We start from the raw sequence: 15,640 nt of genomic DNA on the forward strand, positions 1-15,640 counted from the left end.
TTGCAGCCTCAATTTTTTGTGTGTGCGTGCATGATTTGAAAAGAGTACTCTAGATCATCTCTCTGTTCTTCTACATTCTGTTTCTAATACTGTTTTACACAAAGCAGTATCAATACAGCCGAAATTTTGTATTCCCTGTCTTGTGAGGTATTAATTTTTAACAAGAACAATTTAAGTTAATCACATGACTAACGCAAACATTTTCTCCTCTCAGCCTGACATAAACCCTTTCTATTCTTGAGCAAATAAATTATTTGTATTTTTGCTGTAAAAACTTAAAATTTGCTTTTTTAAGATTCTTACTTTTTTAAAAACTCTGGATTGACCATTTCATAACATCAAACTTGATGGTAAAATCTATAAGACCAAAATGAAAGAAAGAAATAAAAGAAAGAAAATGAAAAACAAGAAAAATGAGCAAGTTAATGAAGTCTTATCTTTCCATCTGCTCATTAAGTATCGAAGCCCCTCCAGACCCCTGCGGGAACACAGTTTGGTCTTGTCAGTACTGAGTCAGCTGCTATAGCTCTGCTTTTACCTTTCACTTTTTAGAGTAAAAACATTTATATGAATTAATCAAAAAGATAAATGGAGAGTGAAAGGGAAAACCACTAAAGTAGCAGCTGAGCTGATATAAACAGCTGTGAAAAATACTATCTTTTAAAATGTCCAGAAAAAAAATTGACATCTGAGATACGGTAAAAGTTTTTTCTTTTTCTTTTCTTTTGAGATAATAGCACTAGTTTTCCCTTTCACCATCTTTGAATCCATTTTTTGGTTTGGATCACTGCACAAATAAGTACTGGGAGGTCTCATTCCAATGTCACATTGATTTTAGGAATATTAGCAATCATATCAAATCACATAAGATTCTGTTTTGGGGGAGTTTTTTGGTGCTGCCATGTTGGTAGGTGTTTTTGTTTTTTCTGTGCTCAAAAAGACACAGCCATGGCAAAGGAAGGGCTGCTGCAGGCCAGCACGAAGGCGCACTGGAACAGCTATGCCAAGTGTCTGCTCAGCCTCTTCTAGCACAGGGACTAGCTCCAGCCAGTGCCACGAAATCTTCACCTTCAGAGCATGAAATTCAGCACCAAATGCTTTCAAAGTAGGAAAATAAACTTAGAATTAAGATCATAAAGTGTTTTTGTTGTCAAAAGCGAAAGTTAAGAGTAAAGCCAAGTCTACAGAGCCAATAGTGACAGCTTCTACTGGTCCAAATTCGAAAAGGGGAATTCTGGGAGGTTCTCCTTGTCTTCATACATCCTTTTGGCTTCCCTTAATTCAGAACACAGCTGAGAAACAGTAGATTCCAGTTCACTGAGCTGACACATATACATTGAGTTTTGGTTTCTTGCTCATTCTTGAATAATTTCTAGTTGACTCTGAATACTGTTGGCTTGGCTCCGAGCACTGCTAGCCTTCTCCGTAAGTCCTGTTATTTCAACTTCATGTTCACTTATCAACTGCTCAATCCTGTCTTGATGTTGTTGCAGTAGTAGTTCTATTTTGTTCTGTGATTCAGCTTTCAGTGTTTCAAATTGATCTTCTACTGGAAATATCCTCCCTTTCAGATAAGAAATTTCTGTGTCTAATTCTCTTAGCATTTTACTAAAAGCTGTGCCCAAGCTTTGGAAGGGCATGGTAGACATGTGGTCCTGTTCATGTATTTTCTTGCCTGAGGCTTCTTCAAAGTCAACTAGGATGGTGCGGATTTCCTGTAGGACTCCTTCGTGACTAAGCATCACCTTTCTGAGCTGCTCTATCTGTGTGCTGCTGTGTTTCATCATTTCCTCTTTAAGGCATTTGGCAGCTTCAAGTTCATGAACTGTGTTTTGAAGCTGATTTCTCAAATCCTCCTGGGACTGACTCTCCCTTCCTCTGGTGTCTGCCATAGAATCTCTCTCCATCTGCATCTCTTGAAGTTTTGTCTGCAAATCGATGACTGATTGCCTTAGGTAAAACTTTTGTTTCTCGTGCAGTTCATTGCTTTCATTTAGTCTTCTCTGCAAATCTTTGACTTGATGTGAATATTCTTCCAAAACACGTTCAATATGCTCTTTCCCTGGATAAGAAATGATTTTTCTAGGAGAATCAAGTTCCACTTCATATTTTGGGAAAACAGGAATCTGTGTCAAAGTCCCAGTTGAAGCTGTGTTTTCAATTACTGTACCACGAACAGATGACACAAAAAATGGGCTTGAAGGACCTCTGTTGGATGTGATGCCACTACTTGAAAAAATATCTTCAGCAGTTGACTCACATGGTTTCGGTTCCATATTAACTACTTCTATCTCTTCTTAGAGATCCTGAGTTATAAATGGGTCCCTGTTTGGTTCCTGTTGTTCTTGTCTCGTTCTAGGAGACGCACCTCATCTCCGCGGGCGCCGCGGGGCAGGGACGGACGGGTCCCCCGCGCCCCGAGCCCGCTGCACTGCCCGCACCCCCTTGCGGCGCTCCCAACATGCCTTATGAAAACAAGTAATCAAAGGGAGCCAAGAGTGTTGTCACCTCACAAAAAGTTGGCTATGCTCCATCTAATAAACAAGGTCTTTGTCCATCTAACCCACCTTTTTTTTTTTTTTTTTTTTTTGGCAATTCTAGAGATCACAGTCAGGACCTTGTGAATGTCTAGCAAATGTTCTATCACTGAGTCAAGCCCTTTTAAAGTATTGAATACTAATAATTCAGTTAAAATATATGTACAGATAATAAAGGATTTAGAAAGACTAGTTTAAAATTTCTTAAACTGATTTTTAAATCATTTCATGCTAATAAAAACATATTATCAATTTCCTAAAACAAAACAAAATTAAAAACTGGAAAAAGCAGAAATAGTGAGTCTTGAGAAACAGAATCTATATTATTCCTTAAACATCTTTAACCTGAGATCTTTATGTCAGTTTATTAATTAGCATGTTTTAAAATGATGAGTGGCACTATATATATGTTAAAAGTACTTAACAAAATTAGACTAGCTCCTATTATTTAAGATTTTCTGGAGAGCAAAACAATATGACTCATCATCAGTTAAATTCATTTTTTGAGAGCTTATTCTATGCCATTTTTACTAATCATTGGTCAACATAATAAAATACATAAGCACATTTCTTTGCTTCTTGAGAAAATATTCATGTCAGAAAAACAGATAATTTAAAGATAAACAAATACTTAAAACCATTCCAGACTGTGATAAAATACAGTGCAGAAAAATAAATTGTGTACTGTGATAGAGAAAAAGGACTGATTGGTAATTGGTCATAGAAAATCTTTCTGAAGAGGCAAATTTACTTGGAACCCTGAAAGCTAAGAAGTCTTATGAAAACTATGGAAATTGTATTTTATGGAGTGAGGATAGCAAAAGCAAAGACTCTCAGTGGGTGCTCTTGAATTCTAGGAACACAAAGTATGCCAATGTGATTTTAAGCCTTATAATTAGAGATGGAGATAGTTTATATGTGTCTTGCAGTCATGGTAAAACTTTTATTTTATTCCAAGTACAATGTCAAGCCATTTAAAGTTTTTTTAAGTGGGAAGAGGTGTCCAATATATGTTTCTTTAAATTCATTAAATTTATTGGTACATTTTATGTATATAATATGATGACGGTCATCATTGGGAATTTGTACCTGTACATGATATATCTTGGTTCTTATCTTTTCCCATTCCCCTGCTCTCCCTTCAATCCCTCTGCCCCTCCCTATTTATTAAGACTTTGTTGCCATTTTTTTCCTTCTGAAAATATCATTCCACTTGCTTTTAGAGAATGGATTAAATGGGAGAAAAAACAGAAGGATTATGTCGGAGACCATTAAATGTATCCAGGCAAGAGATGGTGGTGATCTTGGAAACATGAAAAAAAGACAGGGGAAAACAAATTGGATACTTAAAAATTAGATAATAAAACATGCTGGTGGCTCGAATGACAGAAAAGTTTTAAAAAATGTCCCTAGGTATTATGATTTGGTACCTGGCTGTATGAGGGTATCATTCACAGAGATGGAGATATGTATGGAGTGAGGATAAAGAAGATGGAATTATGGATTCAAATATATTGTGTTAACGATTTTAACAAGGAAATATCACACATTGCACAAAACCATAAAGAGACTATAATCATGGAATTATTTTCAACATGGAGGTGATACACTAGATAACTGGAAAAGTTTAATTTTATATAGTTTCTGAAGAAAGAAACTAATACATAAGCCACAGTCTATGTCAAGAAAGGGGAATGCCTCTTGGAGTAAGGCTTGCTTTTGTATTTAAATTAGGTCAACATGCTGATCAAGGAAACATTTGCTCTGGAAGTGAACAGATCCATCCTGGAGGGTATGACTATTTTCACAACAGTCAGCTCCTTACTCTTTTTCTCTCTGAGACAATTCTAAGGAGACCATTGCTTGAGACTAAACAACTCCTTACCACAACTGGTACAAATCATTTGATTGAATTGAATGATGGAGTTCAGGCCTTGATGAAGTGGAAAATAGGAATCCCAAATTGTGGTGCTCTAAAAGAAGCACTGAGGATGGGAGGGGCATACAGGCATGAAGCTTGATGATAAGAACATGCTTTATGCAGTTCTCTGATTTCCAGGGCTCTAAGTCAATCATCAGAAAGGCAGGCCCATGTCTTCCCAAGAATAAACCCTTTTCTGGATTCTAATATAGAGATTCTGTGAGGCACATTCACTCTTCAGAGCAAGAGAAGGCTCTTTAGTGAATAAAGAACTCAACTTGGCTTAATGAAGTGTATGGCTCACTTAAACCATGAGGGCACTTCGGTGTGTGGATGACTGTTATTGAGCTTACAGGTATATTAATTTCTGTAGAAACAAAGTCCCAAGGATTAGGTCTTTGTAATTCAGCCCCAATGTTCCTTGAAAAAACAGAAAACAAACAAGTGAGGCACAATATTTCTTTTTTTTTTTTATAATGAAAATAGCAGTGTATTTAACACTGAAAATAGAGATTCTTCTTTTCTTTCACAAGAGGAACAGTCAAGTACTGAGCTACCACACAGAATAGACAATCTAGCCAAGAAATAAGATTCCAGTGCATCGGCGCACTGGTTCTAAAGCTGGGAATGTATCCCACTCTCGTCACTTCTAGCCAAACTTTCCTCTTTCCCTTCCTTTCTGCATTCCTTCTCTCTGCCTTGTTTCGCTTTTCATTGAAATAGCAAGTTGTAGGTGATATACATATGCTGTTGGAGCACATATACCAATACACAAAGAAAGCCATTTGTGTGCTTTCTTACTTGGCAATTCTAAAACAAGATTGTAAGGTCAGACAAAGGCACAATTGAGACCACCAAGGCAGGCAAGGTCTAAGCAACACGCGATGAGTTTATTGGCATCTGGGTGCAGATGGGTCAAGGGCAAGAAGGCCATTGGCACCAAGACGAGGGTGCCCATGGTTAATATAGGGCATTTAAGGTAGGGGAGGAGGGCACTGCCAAAGAGAGTGGAAAATTTTAGAGTCTCATGGGTGATGGGCCTGGGGCTGGCTGATAAACAGGGTGGTGGAGAGAGCAGCAGGGCAAGCTCCTGGCTTCCTATTATTTCTGTGCTCCTGTGGATGTGGGTAGCAGGACTGCTTGGGCAGGAGTCCAACTTGGGGACACATGTCAAAGATGATTTTACCTCTCAAAAGGATTGTACTGTAAATAATAAGATGTTTGTGGGCCAAACTAGGGCTCCCAAAATACAGAGATAAAATACATTTATATGGAAGATGCTCTTATTATGAGGCTCTGTTCTTTTTTCAAAATTAATTTTATCGGTACATTTTAGGTATAAAATATAATGACATTCATCCTTGGAAATTTGCACCTTTACATATTCTCTCTTGGTTCTTATTTTTTTCCCCATTCCCCTGCCCTCCCTTCAAGGCCTCCAGGCCTCCCTATTTACAAAGACTTTGATTACATTTTTTTCATTTTCTCATATTAATTCCATTCCCTTCTTTCCTTTCCCCTTCCACTTCCCCTTCCCCTTTGCCCCCTTTCTTCCTATTTCACATCATCTATTATACCTTTTTGTCCTTATTTACATTCTCAGTTTCTCACACTAAAGAAACTACTCAGTTTTTACACATGTCTGTCCTACTTATTACACTTAAGAGTATCTCCTAAATGTGCATCCATTTAGGTATAAATGTCTCTAGTTTCTCATTTTTTATGGCTGAGTAGTACTCCAATTTATAAAAAAAATTTTCTTTATTCAGTCTCCAGTTGATGAGCAATTGGGGTGCTTCCATGTTTTAGCTATAACACAACTGTGCTGCTATGAACATGGGTGTACATTTACCACTGTGGTATGATTCTTTGAATTTTGGGGGGAAGATACCCAGCAGGGGAATAGCTGGGTCAAATGAGACTTCTAGTCCTAGTTCTTTGAGGATTTGATTACAGTGGTTGCAACAGTCTACACTCCCACCAGCAGTGGATGAGGGTTCATCTTTCCCCACAGCCACACCAGCATTTGTTATTGGTTCATTTCATGATAGAAACCATTCTTTCTGGGGTGAGGTGAAATCTCATGTTGTTTTCATTTGCATCACTTTAATGGCTAGTGATGTTGAACATATTTTCATATGTTTATTTGCTATTACTACTTCTTTGTCTGAAAAAAATGTCTATTCATTTCAGATGGACATTTTTGGATTGGGTCTCTAAATTTGGGAGGTTTGATTTTTTTTTAAGTTCTTTATAGATTCTAGATAGTAGACCTTTGTTGAAGGGACACCTGGTAAAGTTTTTTTCCCACATTGTGGGTTGTCTCTTCACAGTGTTGGTGGTTTCTCTTCCTGTGCAGAAGCTTTTCAATAAGAAGAGATCACTCTTGTTGATTGTTTGTGCTAGTTCATGGGCAACTGAGATATTGTTCATAAAATCATTTCCTACACCAATGTCTTCAAAAGCTCTACCTAACCTCTGCTCCAGCCAGTTCAGCATTTGTCTTAATATTTAGATTTTTAATACACTTTGATTTTAGTTTAGTGCAAGGTGAGAGATATAGGTTCAGTTTTAATCTTTGGAAAATTGAAACCCAATTTTTCCAGCACCATTTATTAAAGAGGCTAGCTTTCCTCCACTGAGGATGTTTGGCTCCCTTTGTCAAAGATGAGGTGGCTGAGCATGTCTGGCATTGTTTCTGCATCTTCTAATCTATTCCACAGGTCCTCAGGTCTCTTTCTTTGCCAGAACCATGATGTGTTTATCACAGTAGCTTTGTAGCATACTTTCGAGTTGGGGGTTGTGATAACCCTTGCCATGCTTCTGTTGCCTAGAATTGCTTTTGGAATTCTAGGTCTATTCTTGTTCCAAATTAATTTTTGGACTGTTTTTGAAAGGTCCAAGAAGTATGCTGCTGTGTTTTCGATTGGGATTGCACTGAATGTCTGTAGCAGTTTTGGAAGTATGGCCATTTTCACTATGTTTCTTCTTCCTACCCAGGACCAAGGGATGACTTTCCATTTTCTAATGTCCTCTTCAATCTCTCTTTTCAGAGTGCTATAGTTTTCAGAGTAGAGGACTTTGATTTCTTTTGTTAGATTGATTCCTAAGTATTTCAGTTTCTTTGGACGCTATTGTAAAAAGAATTGATTACCCTATTTCTCTCTCAGTGAGTCTGTTGTTCATGCAGAGGAAAGCTGTTGATTTTTGTGTGTTGACCTAGTATTCAAATGCTTTACTGAATTTCTTTTATAAGTCTAGAAGACTTTTAGTGGAGTTCTTGGGGTCTTCTATATAGAGTACCATGTCATGTGCAAATAATGACAATTTGACTTCTTTCTTTCCTATCTTTATTCCTTTTATTTCTTTCTCTTGTCTAATTGCTGTGGCTTATGTTTCCAAAACTATATTGGACAAGAGGGATGAGAGTGGAATCTTTGTCTTGTTCCTGATTTTACTGCAAAGGATTTCAGTTTTTGACATTTAGTGTGACATTGGCTGTGTTTGTCATAGATGGCTTTTATCAGATTGAGGTACAGACCATATATTGCAATTTTGTGGATAGATTTTTTCAAAAATGCATGCTGAATTTTGTCAAATGCTTTTTCTGCATCTATGGAGATGATCATATGGTTTTTATCTTTGGCTCTATTGATACAGTGTATTACATTTATTGATTTGTGTATGTTAAACCACGCCTGCATCCCTGGGATGAATCCCACTTGGCCAGGGTGTATGATCTTCTTGATGATATTCTGCATTCTATTTGCCAGTAACTTATTAAGGATTTTTTGCATCTATGTTCATTGGTGAGATTGGCCTATAGTTCTCTTTTTCAGTTGGATCTTTCTCTGCTTTGGGGATCAAGGTGATGCTTGCTTCCAGGAATGAATTCAGGAGTATTGCTTCCCTTTCAATTTCATTGAAAGGTTTAAACAGTAGTGGCAGTAGTTCATCTCTAAATGTCTTGTAGAATTCAGCAGTGAAGACAACAGGACCTGGGATTTTCTTAGATGGTAAGTTTTTAATTATGTTTTCAATTTCATTGATTGATATTGGGTCATTTAGAATTTTTAGGTCTTCTTCATTCAACTTTGCTAATTCACATGTATCTAGGAATCTGTCCATTTCTTCTGTGATTTCCATCTCATTGGCATATAGGTTCTTGAAGCAGGTATTGATGATCCTCTGGATTTCTGCTGGGATCATTGTAATTTCATCCTTTTCATTCCTAATTGCATGGATTTGGGGCTTTTCTTTCCTTTTTCTGAAAAGGTGGGTTAAGGATTTGTCAATTTTGTTGATTCTTTCGAAGAACCAACTCTTGGCTTTATTGATTTTTTTTTGTATAATTGTCTTAGTCTCCAATGCATTGATTTCTGCTCTGATCTTTATAATTTCCTCCCTTATATGAACTTTGGGTTTATCCTACTCTTCTTTTTCTAGAAGTTTGAGGTTCAACATCAGGTTGCTTAATTGGGCTCACTCTGTTTGCTTAATATGAGTATTCACTGCTATGAATTTCCCTCATAGGAATGCTTTCACTGTGTCCCATAGATTCCAATATGTTGTATTGTCAATTAGTTGAAGGAATTGTTTGATTTCTACTTTAATTTCCTCTGTGACTCATTGGTTGTTCAGAACTGTGTTGTTCAATTTACCTTTTTTGAAATTCTTGCAGTTTCTTTTGATATGGATCTCCAATTTCATCCCACTATGGTCTGATAATATACAGGGGATAACTTCATTTCCTTTGCACTTACTCAGACACGTTCTACGAGTAAGTATGTGGGCTATTTTGGAGAACGACCTGTGTGTAACTGAAAAGGATGTGTATTTTCATTTTGTGGGGTGGAACACTCTGTAAACATCTCTTAAGTTCATTTGTTCAAGAGTTTGATTTAGTTCTAATATGTCATTGTTTATTTTTTGCCTGGTTGATCTATCTATTTGTGACAGTGGGGTATTGAGGTTCCTCACTACTATTGTATTAGTGATTATATGATTTTTCATGTCTGTAAGTATTTGTTTTATATAGTTGGGCACACTCGTGTTTGGTGCATATATATTAATGATTGCCATCTCCTCCTCTTGGATTGTTCCCTGTACAAGGATTTAGTGCCCTTCTTTGTCTGTCTTAATCAGTGTTGGTTTGAAATCCACTTGATCTGGAAAAAGGATAGCTACTACTGCTTTTATTGGGGTTCCTGTCACATGGAGTATTGCTTTCCACCCTTTAACTTTCAGTCTATGAGTTTCCTTTTGAATGAAGTGTGTTTCTTGTATGCAGCCTATTGTTAGATCTTGCTTCTTCACCAATTCTGCCAGTCTATTTCTTTTGATTGGTGAATTGAGACCATTAATATTGATGGTTATCACTGATACATATTGACTTATCCTTGTAATGATTTTTCTTTGTGTTGGATTATCCCCCTTTGCATTTAATTTCTTGTCGTGCCTGATGGATTCATTCTGCTGGGCTTCCTGGGGTTGTGAACTCCATTGTCTTTTCCTAGGAACTTGTCTAAGATTTTTTGGAGTGAGAGAAGCTGAGCCGGTCTCAGCACCTGGAAGGAAGCTCCTGCAATGCCATTCTACGCTCATAGGGCAGAGAAGGTGAGACACGGGGGTGCCAGAAGCAACTCCCCACCCTCGTGGAAAAGAGAAGACACGTAAATAAGCCTCATAAACAGACTTCCAGATTACCAACAGCAACCTCAAAGGGAAACAAGATGGAACAATCTTATACAAAACCACCTGGCCTCTCTTAACTGGCAATAAAAGAGAATCTGGGAAAAATGAAATCAGAAATAATTACTCAGATAACAGCAAAGATTGTGTTCATAGTGCAAGACATGATTAATAAATCTAGAGAGGACACAGATAATAAAATAAAGGAGCTGAGGAACATGATGGAATCCCAACAGAGGAAACAAATGGAATCCATAAAACAGATGTAAACAGATTTCCAGGAGATTAAAAACTCCATCGAAAGTCTGCACAGCAGAATGAACCACTGTGAGGAGAGAATTTCAGATATAGAAGATAAGATTGCAATTAGTGATCAGGAAAAGAAAAATTGCTTTAAAACTGTAAGGGAACATGAGAAATCAATCCAGCAGCTGCTAGATGATCCAAAGAAGAATAACATAAGACTGATTGGAGTCAATGAAGAAACAGGAGAGAGTGGAGATGACATAAAAAAACTCTTCACATAAGTGATGGCAGAAAACTTCCCAAGGAGGGGAAAAGAACTTGACATACAGATAAGTGAGGCATATAGGACTCCAGCTAACCTTGATCAAAAAAAATCTACACATAGGCATATCATAGTTAGGATTCCAGAAATCCAATAGAAGACCAAAATTCTACAAGCAGTGAGAGAAAAGAAACAAATCACCTACAAAGGAAAGCCCATCAGAATCACAGCAGACTTCTTAATGCAAGCCCTTAAGGCAAGAAGAGCTTGGAGTGATGTATTTCAAGCCCTAAAGGAAAACAGCCTCCAACCCAGATTGATGTACCCTGCAAAACTTCTTTCAAAACTGATGGAGAAATAAGATACTTTCATGAAAAAGAGCACCTAAGGAACTTCGTGAATAACAAACCAGCACTCCAAAAAATTTTAGACAATATCCTAGGAAAAGACAATGAGGATCAGCACCCCAGGAAGCCCAGCAGAATGAATCCATTGGGCATGACAAATTAAACACAAAGTGAGAGAATCCAACAAAAATAAAAAGTCATGACAAGGCTTTTAAAACTTTGAACTTTATCTCCCTAATGAGTGTGTAATTCAATCTTGTTATTGTACTGATTAGTATTTTTCTGATTCTAGAGTTGCACACCTTTCCTTGTGCTGTACTATTTATCATCTTCTTATGTCTACTGTTTATTTGGGTTGTCTATTAATGAGCTGTAAGAGTCGTTTATATATTATGATCATAGGTTATATGCATTGTAAATATGATCTGTTTACTTTTCATTTTAATGTTGTTATTTAAAGTTCTAAATTTTGATAGAATCTCATTTATCAATTTTTTTCTTTTATACATCATGTTTTTGTATTCTAGGAAGTTCTTGCCTACCCTAAATTCATAAGCATTTTCCCTTATTATTTCTTCTTAAAGTTTTATACTTTTAGGCTTTCATATTTAGGTTCATAGATCCCTTCAAGATATTTTTATGTATGGAAATAAAGGATTGAGGTTAATTTTTTATATATGGTTACCAAGTGTTCTAGTGCTGTTTGCTGAAAACACTATCTTTTCCTCAGCTCTTGAGTTGAGTTTATATTCTATAAAATGGTAATGTTAACTAATCTTTGAAAACTCAGTGGACCATATATGTGTGGGTCTATTTCTAGATTCTCTGTTTTATTCAAATGTTCTATATGTCTTTCCTTACATCAACACTGCCTTGATTACTGTAGCTTTAGAAGAAGTCTTAAAATTAGATACTAAACATCTTCCAACACTGTTTTTTTTAACTTTTCTAGGTCCTTTGTACTCCTACATAACTTTTAAATTTCAATATCCAATTCTTGGAGGTTGCAAGTCATGCGGAACATGCCAAATCAGCCCGTGACCCGGGAACAATCCACTGGACACCTTCCCCACCCCGCTCCTCTGTACAGACAACTGGTTCCACACTATAAAGATGCAGAGAGCACTGGACCACCAGACCACAGTACTGAGTCCTTCCACTCCTGGCCCAGAGGTAGGGGCTTCTGAGTCACCATCCCACTGCTCCTGGTCCAGAGGAAGGGGCTCCCTGACTACCATCCCTCCCACTGCTCCCAGTCCAGAGGAAAGGTCTTTTGGGCCACCATCCCTACCACTGCTGCCGGCCCCTGTCCCACCTCTCTCAGCTCAGAAGAGGTAATCTGTACAGGTGTCAACAGCCACCCCACCCCCCAGACAAAATGAGAAAACATGTAAATAAGTCTCAAAACCAGACTTGCAGATCACCTACAGCAACCTCAAAGGGAAATGAGATGGAACACTCTGATACTCAACCACCTGGACCAACTAAACTGACAACAAAAGGGGATGTGGAAAAAATGAAATCAGAAATAATTTCTCAGAAAACAGGAGAAATTGTGCTCCTCTTGCAAGACATGATTAATAAATCTAGAGAGGAGCTGAGGAACATGATGGAATCACAACATAGGAATCAAATAGAATCTATTTTGATCCAAAAAAGATGCAAATAGATTTCCAGGAGAAGAAAAAGTCCACTGAAAGTCTACACAGCATAATGAGTCAATGTGAGGACAGAATTTCAGATATAGAAGATAAGATTGCAATTAATGACCAGGAAAAGAAAAATCACTTCAAAATTATCAAGGAACATGAGAAATCAATCCAGCAGCTGCTAGATGATGCAAAGAAGAATAACATAAGACTGATCAGAGTCAATGCAGAAACAGGAGAGAGTGCAGATGACATAAAAAACTCTTCACAGAAATAATGGCAGAAAACTTCCCAAGCAGGGGAAAAGAGCTTGACATACAGATAAGTGAGGCATATAGGACTCCAAATAGCCTTGATCAAAAAAAATCTACACATAGGCATATAATTGTTAAGATTCCAGAAACACAACAGAAGAACAAAGTTCTCCAAGCAGTCAGAGAAAAGAAACAAATCACATACAAAGCAAAGCCCATCAGAATCACAGCAGACTTCTCAACACAAGCCATCAAGGCAAGAAGAGCTTGGAGTGACATATTCCAAGCCCTAAAAGAAAACAGCCTCCAAGCCAGATTGATGTACCCTGCAAAACTATCTTTCAAAATGGATGGAGAAATAAGATACTTTCATGACAAAGAGCACCTAAGGAACTTCGTGAATACCAAACCAGCACTCCAAAGAATTTTACACAATATCCTAGGAACAGCCATTGAGGATCACAACCACAGGAAGCAAAGCAGAATGAACCCATCTGGCATGACAAGAAATTTAATGTAAAGGGGGAGAACCCAACAAAAAGAAAAAGTCATGGCAATGACAAGTCAATACACTTCAGTTATAACCATCAATGTTAATGGTCTCAATTCACCAATCAAAAGAAATAGACTGGCAGAATGGGTCAAGAAGCAAAATCCAACAATATGCTGCATACAAGAAACACACTTAATTCAAAAGGAAACTCATAGACTGAAAGTTAAAGGGTAGAAAACAATACTCCATGTAACAGGAACCCCCAAAAAAGCAGGAGTAGCTATCCTCTCTGCAGATCAAGTAGATTTCAAACCAACACTGATTAAGAGAGACAAAGAAGGACACTACATCCTTGTAAAGGGAACAATCCAAGAGGAAGAGATGACAATCATAAGTATCTATGCACCAAACACTAGTGCACCCAACTATAGAAAAAAATAATAATGGACAAGAAAAGTCATATATGCTGAATACAATTGTAGTGGGGGACCTCAGCACCCCACTGTCACAAATAGATAGAACAACTAGACAAAAAGCAAGTAAAGAAATACTAGAACTCAATCAGACTCTTGAACAAGTGAACTCAACAGACGTTTACAGAGTCTTCCACCCCACAAAATCAGAATACACATTCTTCTCAGCTGGGCATGGGTCATTCTCCAAAATGGACCATATACTCACACATAGAACATGTTTAAGTAAGGGCAAAGGAATTGAAGTTATCCCCTGTATATTATCAAACCATAGTGCAATGAAATTGGAGATTCATAGCAAGAGAAACTGAAAAAATTTCATAAATACATGGAAATTGAACAACACACTTCTGAATAACCAATGGGTCACAGAGGAAATTAAAGAAAAAATCAAACAGTTCCTTCAATTAAATGACAATGACAATAAAACATATCGGCATCTATGGGACACAATGAAAGCAGTTTCTCGAAGGAAATTCAAAGCAGTGAATACACATATTGGGAAAGCAGAATGAGCCGAATTAAACAACCTGATGCTGAACCTCAAGCTTCTAGAAAAAGAAGAGCAGGATAACCCCAGAGCTCATACAAGGGAGGGAATTATCAAGATCAGAGGAGAAATCAATGCAATGTAGTCTAAGAGAATGATACAAAAAAAATGAATGAACCCAAGAGTTGGTTCTTTGAAAGAATGAACAAAATTGACAAACCCTTAACCAACCTTATCAGAAAAAGGAAAGAAAAGGCCCAAATCCATGCAATTAGGAATGAAAAGGGTGAAATTACAACAGACCCAGCAGAAATCCAGAGGATCATCAATACCTACTTCCAGAACCTATATGCCAATAAGATGGACAACACAGAAGAAATGGACAGATTCCCAGATACATATGAATTACCAAAGTTGAACGAAGAAGACCTAAAAATTCTGAACAACCCAATATTGTCAACCAATGAAACTGAAAGGATAATTGAAAACTTATCAACTAAGAAAAGTCCAGGCCCTGATGACTTCACTGCTGAATTCTACAAGACATTTAGAGAGGAACTGCTGCCACTACAGTTTAAACTCTTCAGTGAAATTCAAAGGGAAGCAATACTCTGAAATTCATTCCTGGAAGCAAGCATCACCTTGATCCCCAAAGCAGAGAAAGGCCCAACTGAAAAGGAGGACCACAGGCCAATCTCACTAGTGAACATAGATGCAAAAATCCTTAATAACATACTGGCAAATAGAATGCAGAAGATCATCAAGAAGATCATACACCCTGATTAAGTGGGATCCATCCCAGGGATGCAGGGATGGTTCATAATATGCAAATCAATCAATGTAATACACTATATCAATAGAGCCAAGGACAAAAACCATATGATTATCTCCATAGATGCAGGAAAAGCATTTGACAAAATCCAACATGCATTTATGATAAAAGCCCTACAAAAAAATTGGAATAGATGGTTTCTACCTCAAAGTGATAGAAGCCATCTATGAAAAACCAACAGCCAATATCATACTAAATGGTCAAAAACTGCAATCCTTCACACTCAAATCAGGAACAAGACAAAGATGTCCACTAGCACTACTGTTGTTCAATATAGTTCTGGAAACATTAGCCATGGCAATTAGACAAGAGAAAGAAATGAAAGGAATAAAGATAGGAATGGAAGAAGTCAAATTGCCATTATTACAGATGACATGATACTCTATATAGAAGACCCCAAGAACTCCACCAAAAGTCTTCTAGACTTAATAACCAAATTCAGTCA

General features: G+C 37.4%; 1 pseudogene; it reads right to left on the bottom strand.

Moving 5' to 3' along the window:
* Window positions 1–1,151: 1,151 nt before the first annotated feature.
* Window positions 1,152–2,276, bottom strand: LOC147829808 (coiled-coil domain-containing protein 158 pseudogene; annotated as a pseudogene).
* Window positions 2,277–15,640: the final 13,364 nt, after the last annotated feature.

The sequence above is a fragment of the Heterocephalus glaber genome, unplaced genomic scaffold (assembly GCF_053883595.1).
Source record: "Heterocephalus glaber isolate CG9 unplaced genomic scaffold, H.glaber_assembly_v1.0 deba00000470, whole genome shotgun sequence".
NCBI classification, from domain to species: Eukaryota; Metazoa; Chordata; class Mammalia; order Rodentia; family Bathyergidae; genus Heterocephalus; species Heterocephalus glaber.